Source organism: Lathyrus oleraceus, chromosome 7 (genome assembly GCF_024323335.1).
Source record: "Lathyrus oleraceus cultivar Zhongwan6 chromosome 7, CAAS_Psat_ZW6_1.0, whole genome shotgun sequence".
Lineage (NCBI taxonomy): Eukaryota > Viridiplantae > Streptophyta > Magnoliopsida > Fabales > Fabaceae > Lathyrus > Lathyrus oleraceus.
In genome coordinates this window covers 21918707-21934525 of record NC_066585.1, presented here as the reverse complement: position 1 = coordinate 21934525, position 15819 = coordinate 21918707, and the positions used below count along the sequence as shown (strand labels likewise).

General features: G+C 36.2%; 1 non-coding gene across 1 annotated transcript; it reads right to left on the bottom strand.

Annotated features, from left to right (window-relative positions):
* Positions 1-15265: 15265 nt before the first annotated feature.
* LOC127108897 (small nucleolar RNA R71) lies at positions 15266-15372 on the bottom strand. Its single transcript, XR_007796397.1, has one exon. It is a non-coding gene; the product is annotated as a small nucleolar RNA R71 (small nucleolar RNA).
* Between the last annotated feature and the right edge of the window lie 447 nt (positions 15373-15819).

Here is a 15819-nt window from a genome sequence, read left to right as displayed (position 1 = left end):
TTTGTGACCATCTTTGGTTTGCCCATTGAGGAATCAACTGTAAGTCCATTAATTGGCCATTGTTCCTATGATTTGGAAGGGATTGAGTGTAAGACCATTTCATTGGCCACTTATGTCCTCTTTGCTTATTGCTTGTGTCTGTTTGTTGTATGTGAGGATTCAATTGTAAGTCCATGTTGTTGGCATTTGTTTCCCATGATCATCTGTTGGAGGTTAGTATAAGTCCAGATAGATTGGCATCTGACATCCATGTTTTGTTTTGTTCTTGGGAGATTGGTATAAGTCCAGATAGATTGGCATCCGGTATCCTGTTTTCTTTCTTTTCTTTGTGAGACTAGTATAAGCCCAGTAATTGGCATCTGGTATCATTGTTTCATTTTAGGAGATTGGTATAAGTCCAGTAATTGGCATCCGGTATCCATTCTTTTGTGCTTTCAGTGAGATTGGTGTAAGTCCAGTAATTGGCATCCGGTATCCATTTGTTTTGCTTACTTGTTATTGCTCATTGCCTATTCCAAAGGACACACTTGAATCATCTTCTATATGATTTCAAGAGGTGAACCCTTCTGAGAAGTCTTACACTCTTTATCCATTCACCCTCTTTGTTCCAAAACCCCTTTTCACATGTTGCTTTCAAAACTTGAAATAAATATTGTGCAAACATCTTCATCTCTTTTCAAATTAGAAACCTGGGTCTTAAACCCTTGACTTTTCAAACTTCACTTTTGATAACACTTTCTTTGAATTGAATTCTAATCATACTTTGACCATATTTTGTGAATATTCATAATCAATTAACTTCACTCATTCAATTGTTTTGTGGCTTTGTTCATTCTTGATATGTTTTCATACATTAGCCATAGGTTTGATTTATCCTAGTTGGTTGATGTTAATCTCACCTTTTGTCCTTAGTGATCGAACTGTAAGACTTCCGTACTGAAAACAGGGTTAACCCCTCTAGTACGTCGAAGCTTTTCTCACATGGTGGACTTGTTGTTTGTATAAGGTTGAGTTTTCTCCCGTGGATAACGAAAGACCTTAGGGTTTTTGTTTAAAAATCAATTCACACATTTTTGGAAATCTTTTAGCCGAACTACGACGTTTTGATCCTTACCTTCCATGGAAAGGTACGTAGGCAACGGGTTCATCCGTTCAAACACAAAAATAATAAAAATTGTACATTCTTTTCTCATCATCCCATTCATGTTTGCACAATAAATATTTCATAACAAATAACATTTCATTCAACAATTGTGAAAAGGGCTCCCTAGGAGTACCTAGGACGTTTTGGGTGCCTAACACCTTCCCATTGCGTAATTTACCCCTTACCCAGATTCTCTGATCTTTTCATTAGTTTTCTATGTGTAAAACTTCTTAGGCTTTTGTTCGCTTTTTAGCCAATCCTTTGGATAAATAAAAGTGCGGTGGCGACTCGATTCATTGTATGCTTTGCTTTTGGTTTAATCAATAAATCATAAAGTGACGAATACACCACTACAGCCATTAAAAGCGCAATCACATTACACATAACATTCACACTGAATGTTCTATGTACAAATGTCATGACATCGGGTCTGACATCCTGGAACAATCCTGCATAATTCCATTTAAAATTTCCAGCAGGTACATTGTATCAGATGTCATGACATCATGTATGACATCCTGACACAATCATGCATAATTATATTTTTAAACCACCAGCAGGTACAAGATATCTTATGTTAAGACATCACATGCAACATCTTGTGAACACTCTTTGTTTTACCAAAATTGCTGCCAACACTTAGAACCAACAACTTTGATCTCTTGATCAACATTATTTGGATAATAACTTTTGAATTCTTTGTTAATTTGTGTTGTTGTAGTAATCACATACAATTTGCTAGTGAATATGTTTCTATAAACTACAAACACTATACTAATATCCAAACTTTGTTGATTGCACGTAAAGTGTTTGACAAATTGTTTCAATTAGTTTTTCGTGTGTTGTTATCATTGGAGATAAACCGTTACTATAGTAGAGTATTCGATTTAGTGCTTGAAGTATTGATTAATCAGCTTGTGGATTATTATCATACCATTGGTACCCATACACATATCTGGGTTTTTCAATAATAGGTTCGGTTAGACGATTTTGGATCCGGAAAATATTTGAAACTTGCTTCCGCGTTATAAATTTTCCTAAATAAAAATTTTAAATAAATTTTTACCTTGGGATCTATTCACCTCCTATAGATCTAGGTCTATCATCTATAAGGAACATTGGGCCCAACTGATGAGGCCCGCAATTGTTGATGAGAGTCTATAAGGGAGGTATGCATGGCATTAAGGGTGTAGGAAGCAAAATGTATGGGCCTTGGCTTGGTTGGGAGACCCAACGAGAAAAGAAAAGGGAGTAGAGAGGTTCAGTAATGTTAAAATCATGTTTCAATGTATTCAAGTCTCCCTCTCATATATATCTTCTTCATCGGTGGTGGCTCCTTCGCGTCGGAGGCGGCAAAGTTGATCAAAACAACCAAAAATCTCCACCAAAATAAGCCTCTCAAAGTCATCTTTCTCATTCTGACCTTAAATATTCCTAAAAATCTCTCCATTTTCCAAATGGAAACAAAAACCTAAGAACCCTAATTATAAAAATTGAAAATTAAATCAAAGAGGAGGGAAATATGAGCCAGTAACCATATGACTTTGATTCCCCTCAATTGAAGCTACCTTATGGCAAGGAATTTGAAGCAAGAAGAATAGGTGGAGTTTGATTTATCAGGAAGACTATGGCTTATCCCATGATTTGTTTAAGTGAAACTGATGAAGATGAAGAATAAAAGAAACCAGATACTCAGGTATTTACTTAGATTATTTTTCTCCTCTTTTGCAGCTATTCCTTATCTTCTTCTTTAGATATTAGTCTGTAGGTTATGATTCTTCTGTTATTATTGTTGCTACTATGTGTGTGATAGGAGAGTGATTAAGTAGAGATTGATGGAGAGCAGAGAGAAAAAATCAGAAATTTTTGGTTTTTTGCTTTACCTTCTTTCGATTCCATTACAACAAAAGTATACTCTAAATATATTGTGTGTGCTTCTATGTACTATCTTTGGCTTGCTTTGTATAGATTTTATTGTCATTTCCTATCTTTATTACATTCCCCATTCAACAAGATGTATCCCTCCCCCTGGGTTATATTGCTTGCCTAACTTTATCGCTTTATTTTTGGTTGCTTTGTCATCTCAGTTATTGCTAATTTAAGAATAAAATTAACCGCTTTCAAAAGAACAAAAAAACTTGGTCTAATATCGGGTGATCCTTCTCAAACCGATTAATTTCATATTGAAGCATTTCAAACCATTTCCCAAATCAATGTAACTTTAAGTTTCTTTTCTTAATTAAGCTTCAGATGAAAAAGGAACGGGAGGCATCTAACTCGCTAATTGAACGATTTACGTTTTCCATATTACTTGAACTTTGGCCTTCCAATTAAAATACTCTAATCAAACTTGGATAAAGGAATGGGTGGCACACAACTCATTATTCCTCGAATAAGCAAGTGGGAGGCGCTCGCCTTGCTACTGCAAATATTCGACTTCCACAAACAATTTTCTTAACTAAATTGGACGAAAAGGGAAAGGGAGGCATTCACCTTACTACTCCATGGATAAGAGAATGATTCACATGCACCATATTTCTTGAACTTTCTCCGTCCTTCTAAAAATTACTCAACAAACCAAACTTGTATTCTACCCTTGCGTGACTTTGAAAACCTTTTCAAAAACGAGTATACTTTATCCATATCGACGTGAAAAAAACAAAGGCTTTAGCCTCCAAGAGCGGGTAACAAGCAAATGTTTAACCAATCGATATGTATAAAGGACCACTCCTTAAAAGCAACCAACAAAAAGTTCAATGTTATAAAGAACTACGTAGCCTTGAGTTCTCCATCACACCTGAAGATACGTAGGAGCAGAATTTTGAAATCTTATCAGGCACATTAATAAAAAACCCGAAAAATATTTCTTTCTTTTTCTCGTTCGATAAGTAGAAAAAAACAGTTAACAACAAATAACATTAAGTCGCAAATTTATCTAAAAGGTTCTCGTTAAGTACAACGGACGTGATGAGTAATAATACCTCCCCCTTGCGTAATCGACTCACAAACCCGAATATAGTTGTGATGACCATTTTATTTTTTCTCTTAAGGGTTTTATAAACATTCCCCTTTCCTGTTTTGGAATAAATAAAGTTCAATGGTGACTCTGTTTGAATCATGTTTCCGTGAGCATGCAAACGCTTCATGAAAGATCACGTTTTTCAAGATGCGACAACTAACGACTCTGCTCGGGATACCAAGCTCCAAGCTAGAGAGAGTCAAGCCTATTTTAGTTTAATTTGTGATGAATGTTAAAAATGTTGTTTGCTTTCTTCCATTTTTGTTTGTCTTATCTTATTGTATTATTTTTGCTATCTGTCATTTGGTTCTCCAATACTATGATGGGTGATCTATGGGTTTGATACATATTGTGAGATAAGCTCCATACTCGAGCTTTTAGAAAAACCTTAGAATCGAAAGTTATGTAGTATTGATTTGAGGTGTTTCCACCTCGTTGGAACAATGAGAAGACTCCACCTAAAGTATATCTATTTGGAATTTTCATCAAGATGTGGCTAGCCCACTATTGCTTTAAAATTCTAATTAAGATCCACGACTCTAGGAACCTCGCCTTAACCAGGAGCTTGTTACTAGGGTCGATGATTGTTCAGTATTGAACCGAGGGGTCTACACCTAATTGGAACAATATGAAGATCCCACATAGAGTAAATCTGTTTGGAGTTTCCATCACGATATGGCTAGCCCACCTTGCGAGGAAATTTTGAATATGGTTCGTGACTCTAGGAACCTTGTCTAGAATAAAAGCCAATTTTCAGGATTGGTGATTATGTAGTACTGAACCGAGGGGTCTACACGTTGTTCGAACAATACAAAGATCCCACTTAGAGTATATCAATTCAAAATTTTCATCAAGATGTGGCTAGCCCACTATTGCAATGAAATTTTGAACATGATTCATTACCCTAAGTTATTTCCTTGGAAACGTAACCATAAATCCTACCTATAAGGTTCCTATAATAAGAGATACCAATTATTTACACGTTTTATGAATGACCTGAAAATACGACATACCTGTGATCTTGAGCATGTCATTGCATTTTTGCATATAAAAAAACCAATATTCATGCATGCATCTAATACGCATCATGCATATCATTTACCAAAAAAGACTCATTTCACCTTCTATTCATAACCATCTAGCTGATTACTTGACACTCACTCAAAACTTGAAACATGTCTCGAAGAGCTACGAAAGAACTCCACCAAGGTCCAAATTCGCTAAGAGAGGAAGCCAATCGGTTGAAAAGTCGAATGAGCTTGGTCAAGGATATAATGCAAGCTTTGTCAAGGAAAGAAGGAAACCCCATACCATTGGTGTCAGCATAAATGGTTACCTATCTGCATCTATGCAACATCATCGCTGATCAAAGGAAGATACAATCGTGAACTTTCCAACTCAAGCGCCTCAACAACAAGCTCCTCAACAATATCAATAGCAAGTACCTAAACAGTACCAACAAGGTTAGAACCAGAATTGCAATCGCAATTAGACAGGTCCCCGAAGGCAACCTCGCTTTGATCCAATTCCGATGATGTATATTGAATTGCTTCCTCAGTTGATTCAGAGATCTCCAGTGTTCCCCAAGAAGATTAAACCCATGGTAAAATACCCATATAACTTATACCATAATGCTATATATGTATACTATGTAAGGACATGGTTTTGACTTTCAATAAGAACGACCCAATCATAGACATCTTAATTACAAGGTTATATAATGGTGATGTCAAGGGATCCCCAAAGACCCTTGAAAACTCTACCTACTAGAGAGATGTCGAAACTTTGCTCAGGAAAAGTTAGGATACTCAAGCAGAAAAGAGATTCCAGATTCTAGCAAGGGGAAGCCACCCACAACTCCAGTTTACTATCATCATTCAGTACCTTCCAAGCATCCACATCAACAACCTCTATCTTCTCCTTCTTCACTTTATAATTTGAGTTATCAAAGCCAAACTCACACTGGATTCAGACCCTATAACAATCTAGAAAGAAAGGATGCCCCTCTTGATCTAATTCCTATACCATATGGACAAGTTTTGATGTATTTCTTTCAAAACTCGTTGGTGGACCCCAAATCCCTTAAGCCTCTACCATCATAGCTCTCACCTGAATATGACCCTAATTCTAAGTATGGATATCACACTGGATCAGTGGGGAACCCTATGGAAGATTGCAGGGCATGCAAGGCCAAAGTCCAAAAGTTGATTGACGACATGAGTCTAGTTTTTAAAGAAGACCATCCAAAGGCCAGGTGCGAGTACCATACTGGAACAATGTGACGTTCTATTGAAGAATTCATGGGTTTTAAGATCAAAATGCAAAGGTTAATTTACATCAAGTCACATGCTTTTAAAAAGGAAAGCCCGGTCGCAAATGCTTTGACTCCTAAGCCAGGTAGTGAGGAAAGTAAGGGATCCCTGAAACCCCTTGAGATCTTGTACCACAGGGAAGACATCAGACAAACTGCAAGTGAGATATCTCTATTTCCCTGTGAAAATGCTGAGGTAACTCCATGGAGTTACAACATCACCACCCATGCAAATCGAAGCAAAAAGAAATAGAGAATGGATATGAAGAGGCTGCACCTTGTGGAGAATCTGAGAGGGAAGACTCAGAGGATTGTCACATCAGTTTTGGAGAGCATGATGACCTCAAACTGTGGGTCGGGAAAGGTCGGTAGGATATGAATCAAAAAAGAAGCTCATCCTCAATGCTATCACTCATTGGGTTGTTTCAATCTTATTTGTATTTACCTTTGCATGTTGAATGTTTATTTTCTTTTAGGCATTGTTATTTTCTTTAAATGGTAATATTAATAAAGCAAGCATGTATGTTTTGAATGAGTTCATTCGTATTCACTATGCATATATTCATATTTTTTTTTTCATTTTTATAAAAATAAAAAAAGCAATATTTCTCCACTTCATGTTTCTTTATCAAACTGTTGTTTTAAAAAATATTGGAGGGAAAATGATGAAAACGAAATACCCAAAGTTGCTGACGGTATGCTTTTGAATAAAACTTTGTTGACGATGTAAGGCATTGTTTCAACTCCCAAACATTTGAGATATAAGGAAGATAATCATTTGTCAAACCCTTTGAGCCTAGAAGTTGGTGTTTCTTTCTGTACAAAAAAACCTTTTAATTTTAACCAGAAGAAGAGTAGTTTTCAGTTAATTCGGCTACACATTTGAATCTCAAGAGAATCATTCTGAACGCCTAAACGGTTCAACTCGTTAGGTTCATCTTGTTAGGTTCAACTCACTTGCTTCACGGACATAAAAGCCATTTTTTAACTCTATTTTTTATTTATATATTTAAAATTTTAAATTAATATATTTTAAAAAGAAAATATTGAAATAAAATAAAAGTTATAAGATTGGAAATTATATGATGTTGATTTTATTTGTATAATTATTTTTATAAATATTTTTTCTCATTTGAAAATATAAATAATCAATTAAAACTACTAGATTAAAAGAAAATATAGGGCTAAGATTTAGAGTAAATCTTTAAACTTACTCTTAACGATAATATAATCATTTTCATATATAATTGAGTTGACTCATGAACCTAACGAGTCGAGCTATGTATAGTTCAAGTTCGACTCATTTAGGTAACGAACTTATTTTTTCACTCATATTCAACTCATTTGGTTCATAAATCTAGTTCAACGATTTAATTGTCGAATAGAGTTTTGAACCATTTTTGGGTTGATTCAGTTCATTTCTAACCCTAATTGTCATAAAAAAGAATAGTGTTGAAGGAAGATTTGTTAGGGGAAGTTTTCTTATCAAGATAATCACTAGAAAACCTCTCTGTATTAAAACTACTAGATACATTTATAACAATTGGAATATAATGACTAGTAATTGAAAGGTTGGAGTTTGAAGTAGCGAAGATTTATTTTCTAACGAAGGGAGAGGAATTACTAATCCCAGAATAACTACACATGTTTAAGGGGTGATCATTTATATGAGCCATAGCGAAAATAAAGACTGAAAACGAGAAAATGAGCTTAAGGTAAGACTAATACATATAGAGAATGAGAGCAAGCGAAGAAAGTAGAGGTTAAATGTAAAGTCAAAAAACTCAGTTCTAAAAGAAAGCAAACACAGGCAAAAGCTTCTTAAAAAGAGAGGAAAAATGCTATCACAAAAAAGGAAGTTGGCTCTTAGGAGTGGCGAAAAGTTCACCCGTAGAACCAGTAAATCCTTATATATAGAAAGCGAGTAGTAAGTCAGATAAAAAAGAAGATGTTGTAAGACCCTAATTTTGACCCTAAGATCCCTCGTGCCATCTCATCATAAGCATTAGCATTGGGATCATACCTTGGCATCCTCCTTACCCCTCATTCATTGGGTTTATATTGGGAGAGATCACCAAGCACCATGTGATTGTACCATACTTTGTATTTTATCATCTTTACTAACTAAAATACCAAAAATATGTCTTTGCATTTGTCTAACTCTTTTGAAGGTAAGGCACATGATCAACTTTGATCTATCAAGTTCACATCTAGGGTTTAAGACCCTCATTGCTAAGAGCTCAATCAATAAATGGTCCACAATGGCTCTAGACATCATATATGAGTCCCTATGATCTTTAAATGGTATTTTGATGAAGAATTCATCAAGAGTTTGGAATTGGTTTGCAGTGGAAATCCTAGTTCATCTGGGTATCTTGTGTAAATTCTTCACCAAGCTTCATCAACAATGGATCAAATATTTCAAGGGACACTTCAAATGTCATCATATTATGCATACATGACCTCCCATGAGTCTCAAAAGTCAAGATAATTGCAAGTTATCAAGTTGGTTGATGGTGGTTGACCAAAGGAATTCATCTGATCAAAATTAGGGTCCCCTGGACTCTATCTCCTACAATTTTTATCATATGAAAATTATTCCAAGAGAAACGTTACTATAAACGACATTCTAAACAACTTTCATGTTGAAGTATAGAGCTAGTTTTGCTTGGAAAGTCATATTTTATGGTGAAAGATTATAGGTCATTTTGTCTAAACCCTAATTTGGAGGTCAACTTCCCAAGGCCATAACTTTCTCAATTTTTATGATATGAAAGATTTCCAAGTTGCACAATCAAATTCAAGGTGTCTACTTAAACTTTTATGTTTGAAGGGAGAGCTAATTCAAATTTTATGAGCATGTGATATGACGATACATTATAGGTCATTTTGGACCATTACCATTGAACAAGTGATTTTCCTCAACTTCAAAAATGCATAACTCATTCATCTTAAATCCAAATAAGGTCAAATTTGTTACCATTTTGAATTATTTTGAAAGAGCTACAACTTTTATAAAGACACTTTTCTCATTTGAATCTCACATAAATAGTTAGCCAAGGTGGAATAAATGAACATATGGCTTGACACTTAGAAATTTTTTTGGTATGTTAAAATTTCCAAACTTCCACCTCAAAATTCATCATGATACAAGCTTCAAATGGAAAAGTGTTCAACATTTTTCCTCTTGATCTAACCTTTCCAAAGAATCCAATTTCATCCATTTTGGACAAGGTTTGAGTGGTCTGCACATGGCATGAACATGGCATGAACATGGCATTATAATTTGGCAAGAATCAAGCTTCAAACAACTGCACACATTTGCCTTGCATTCCAAGTTGCATTCAGACTCATTCACACTTGATTATGGACCTAATTGAGTGACTTCATGGGCCTGTACACGCCCATACAAGCATGTATCATCCATTGCCAAATTTGGAAAATTGAATTTGAAGGTGCAAATATCACTTGCTACAACTATAAATAGAAACCTCTAGCATCAAAATTAAGGACCCCTTCACGCCAGCTTTGCTCCAATACCCCAAACCCTTGCATTTTAAAGGAGAAACCTGAGAATTTTCTTTGAAAATTGAGTTTGAATCTCACTGTTTTGAGATTCAAAACTCCAGGGATTCATAGCCTTTGTTCAATCCTAATCCACTTCTGCAAGCTTCCTGAGTGAGATCAAGCAAGAATCAAAGCAAGAGCGATCGAATTCTGCACATCATTGAAGGTATTTTCCAGAATTTTTCTTCTCTTCGATTCTCTCTCAATTATCATAAATTCTCTTGGATCCTTGGTTGTCTGAAGTCCTACCAATATAGGCAAGAACATTGAGTTGCTTTGAGGCCAAATCGAAGCAACTCAGTTCATGTACCTCAAATTTCAACTCCATGTATCTCTCAATATACTTGGAGTTAGGATGAATTGAGGTCAGATTCGTGATCAGTGTCATTTTTACTTTAAAATCATGTCGTTCTTTTTCATTTTTGTGATGGTGATGAGTGGACCAGTCTGACCAAGGCCACCTGAGAAGATGACTGGCATTTTGCTCCGATGATGAAGTGGCATGGTCCAGAGTCACATGATCATTCCATTTTGTTTTAATCATGAGCGTTAGTTTTAAATACCACGTTTGTGGTGCGCTGACTCGTGTACATGATGAAACGCGTGTTTGGATCCACTTGATCTTCCACCTCAATTAATGAGGGAGATCAAGTGGTCCACGTTTTTTCTGATTAATTGATTTTCATTTTATTTATGTTATTTTCATTAATTCATATTAAATTTAATATTGATCCAAAAAATATGAGAGTTTCACCAAAAAAAATTAAATAAAATCCTCTTTCATTTTATGAATTAAAACTATTTTTTGGATCATTATTAATATTTTTCATGATTTAATTGATTTTGTGAATATTTTTAATTGTTTAAAAATACTTTTAAGTTTCCAAAAATGATGAAATTTGTTCTCCAAGGTCCTTTGACCTTGTTTGACCTATTTCTTTGGTGTTTTGATGAGGTTTTAGGAAATTGACCAACCATAATTTAATTTAATGCATATTTTTATTATTTTTAATTGTTTAAATGCCAAACAAATTGTGTATAGCCATTTTAATTGACTTTGTGAGTTTGACTTGTGTTGTTGGGCCTTGGTCAAGGTTGATTTGACTTTGCTAGGTTAAAATGATTGGATTTAGGGGATTGATGGAATGTACATTCCATCTCCTAAAATGAATGAATGATATTAATTTGGTAAAAGTCCTCCTTTGACCAATTTGTGGTGAATCCATCCCTCTCCCTCTTCATCTCATTCCCCTTCTTTATTCATCCATGTCATGGACCTATGATATCTCTATATCCTAAGGCTAGTTGATTGCAAAATTAACATAAGTATAGATGATATTAGGTCCACCACTTTGCATATTCTTTTTGTGTGTGGTATATTTCATGAGCATAATCCATTATACTATTTCTCTAACATGCATTAACACCAAAATTCTATTGTCCGGCCTCAAATAGTCGTGACTTCTACATAAGTCCAATTACGATTGCTTAACATAGCGCTTAATTTGTGACACAAAAGACATAACATTTTAGTTAGTGAGATTGTAAGTCTCCCCCCTTTCATGATATTATGTGGAAACGTGGCCTTTTTTCATTCCTTTGGAAGATGTCTTGTTTCAAGGATCTATGCTTGTGATAAGTGGGTTGAGTGTTCTTCAAAGAATGACTTAAACAATATAAAGCAAAAGCGATACTAACTTCTAATCAACTAACAACTAACATTTAATTTCAAGCCATTTATTTTGTATGCACTTTAATTTTTGAGCTTTTAATTCATTTGCCATTATTCATACCATTCAAGTTATTTACTTTAATGTCATTTTCACTTTGCCCACTTGGGCCATATTTTATGATATATTGTGTTTGTATATACTTGTTTGTTTATATGGTCTTTTGACCTTAATGTACATAATAAGAACAAAAAACCTAAAAAACATTTTGTGTGGACTGGTGGTTTGATTTGAGACTATTGGACATAGAATTTAGGTAACACTCCCTATGCAAAGGACTTGACCAATGCCAATTTTCATGAAATCAAGTGCTTGTGAAGTGAACATTCATCTGATACAATATTGAAGATCCATTTGAGTCCATCTGAAACATGATCCTTGTGAAGCTGTTATTTTGAACATGTATCTTATTCCATCTTTGAAGTCATATGTGAAGGAGAAGGGCGATCCAAAACGTAGCGGAATTTAAAATTTCTCCTTTAATGATCCTTACGAATGGGCATGATCAGTGATAGAATCGTTACCTCTTGTGGCGATTATAACCTTTGATGCAGATCTACGAAGCGATCACGAGCGTTGAACAATGACAACGCCTCTACTCAGTCCACACGAACGGATTCCTTCAATCTCAGTGCTAGTTGCTACAAATGAAGGCTTTGAGTGAGAGAGAGGGAGAGAGAGAGAGAAACGAAATTGCAACTGCAACAATGCTTCTACACAAGTGTTCTATTTATAGAACCACTTGTGTGGGCTGCAAGCTAAAAGCTAAAAAGCCCACTCAAGTGTATATGGCCCATATCTTATAATATGCCAAAATCACTTAAACGCGTGATACCTTACCATATTTCGTATTCTACTTAAGTACACCATACCTTACAATGTTCTATAATTCACTTAAGGGTACCGTACATTACGGTATTCCTTAATTACTCTATCTCTCATCAATCCGTCCTTTGTGTGTGACCCTGTAGGTTTTCACGGCATTGACAATTATATTAAATCACGTATTTAACATAATAAACAGTGAGCGGTATCTAGCAACACATCACTGCTACCCAAGACACGAAAATGTCATGTGATCTGACAAATCCTTCTGTGATAATAATTATGTGTATAATTACCCTTTTGCCCTTATGTCTATATTGAACACAAGGCATAGACCGTGTCATCCTTGTCCAGTTCAATATTGGACCCATAGACATTTATCCTGTTACGCAGGATGGGAAAATTCCATCTAGGTCACTCATGTCCCTTAGCATGCTTCGTGGAGTACCCATCAACTGTCTTTATGGTCATCCAATTACGGACAACGTTTGATCAGCAATAAGGCACTCAACTCTACATCTAGGGTCCATAATGGTTTCAGGTCGAAGGGCGGTATACACCATTATCACCATGAGAATAACTTATGACACTTTGCATAACATTCTATATAGTATTCTCATAGCGGATCAATCCAGTAGAAATATTACTCTTAATATTCATACCTATGTTTAAGACTTGTTAACTCTTTATCCATGATCCATTAGATGTGATCATCAGTCTATAAACATAATAGTCTTCATGCTTTAATGTTATCCCACTTCACAATAAAGCTTGACTACGGATACTTTAAGAATAGTGTCCTTATGTTTAATGTGATCTCATGATTAAGTCAAACTCGATACATTAAACGGACTAGCTATTCTATGGACTTTATTAAACAAACATAATAAAGAAAAATCCTTTTATTATTAGTAAATAATTCGATACAAGTACCAAAAGTATTGGCCTCTAGGGCTTACACCAACAATCTCCCACTAGCACTAGAGCCAATCAGGCATACCCCTAATGCTTATAGATCTAGTATGGCCATCATGCTTCTGCTGCGCAAGAGGCTTTGTCAGTGGATCAGCAATATTGTCAAGTGTAGGTACTCTGCATATTTTCACATCTCCTCTATCTATTATCTCTCGAATGAGGTGATAACGCCTAAGTATGTGTTTGGATCATTGGTGAGATCTAGGCTCCTTAGCTTGTGGGATAGCACCATTGTTATCACAATAGAGACCAATGGGATCCACAATGCTAGGAACTATGCCAAGTTCACTAATGAACTTTTTGATCCAAACAACTTCCTTTGCTACACTTAAGGTAGAAATATACTTGGCCTCGGTTGTAGAATCAGCAACTGTATCTTGCTTTGAACTTTTCCAGCTCACAGCGCCAGTGTTTAAGCAAAACACATAACCAGATTGCGATCTAAAGTCATCCTTATCTGTCTATAAGCTAGCATCGGTGTATCCAATTACAGCCAACTCTTCCCGACCTCCATATATCAAGAATGAGTCCTTAGTCCTTCTCAAATACTTAAGGATATTCTTGACAGCTACCCAATGAGCATCACCAGGATCAGATTGGTACCTACTCGTTGCACTTAAAGCATACGAGACATCTGGTCGAGTACATAACATGGCATACATGATAGATTCTATTGTAGATGCATATGGAATCTTATTCATGCGATCCCTTTCTTCCTTAGTTGAAGGGGATTGTGTTTTTGATAGACACAGGCCATGTTGCATAAGTATGAATCCTTTCTTGGAATCATGCATATTAAAGCGTCTCAACACTTTGTCTATGTACGTACTCTGACTTAGGCCAAGCAGCTTTTGTGATCTATCTCTATAGATTCTGATTCCTAATATATAGGCTGCTTCACCTAGGTCCTTCATAGAAAATCATTTCCCCAGCCAAGACTTTACTTGTTGTAGGGTAGGGACATCGTTTCCAATGAGTAATATGTCATCTACACATAATACCAGGAAATCGATCATGCTCCCACTAACCTTCTTGTAGACACAAGGCTCATCTTCGTTCTTGATGAATCCATATTGTTTTACCGTTTCATCAAAACGAAGATTCCAGCTTCTGGAAGCTTGCTTCAATCCATAAATTGATCTTTGTAACTTACATATCTTTTGGGCTTCTTCTGGCATGTCAAATCCTTCAAGCTGTGTCATGTACACATCCTCAAGAAGATTCCCATTAAGGAAAGCAGTTTTGACATCCATCTGCCATATTTCATAATCGTGATATGCAGCGATAGCAAGTAAAATCCGAACATATTTAAGCATTGCAACTGGTGAAAAGGTTTCATCATAGTCAACCCCATGAATTTGTTTATATCCTTTTGCAACCAGCCTTTCCTTATAGGTATGTACCTTGCCATCCATGTCAGTCTTCTTTTTGAAGACCCACTTGCATCCTATAGGGTTAAATCCTACAGGAGGCTCTACCAAGGTCCAAACTTGGTTTGTGTACATGGAATCCATTTCAGATTTCATGGCTTCTAGCCACTTCTCAGACTCGGGACCAGTTATGGCCTCTTGGTAGGTCACAGGCTCATCTTGATCCATGAGTAATACATCACCTTGCCATCCAACTCAGTTACAACATGGGAAGAACTGAAGAATGTTTTCTTATCCCGATATTTTCCGCCAAGCAAAACTGTTATGCTGAGAGCTCAAATCAATGGATTTCGACAAAAAGATGTAGAATCTCTCTACGACGCATGAGAGAGATACAAAGACATGATGAGGATATGTCCATATCACGGTGTCGCATTACGCGAAAAACCGGCGGGAAAACAAAACAACAGAGCCGCCACCGTGCGTTATTTATCCCAAAAGAGGGAAAGGAAACGCTCGAAGTAAACCTGGAAAAGACATGGTCTCGCGACCAGAGAAAGATGGGATCGGGAGTCGGTTATGCGAAGGGAAGGTATTAGCACCCCTACGCATCCGTCGTACTCGACAGGATCCACGCACAAAAGAAAGGATAAGGTTGCTAGAAACTGCTCACACACTAGAAACAAACACAGAAAACAGACGGAAGAAGGTAACTCGACAGGATGTCGCATCCTGGTCCTACGTAGTTTGTTAGACACAAACATCAGAGTCGACGTAGTTCGGGGACAGGGGAAACGTGCTCGCTAGGATGTTGCATCCTATGCATACGTATCTTCTCTAACCAGAGGAAGAATCAGAGCACTCGTAGCTCGGCTAAC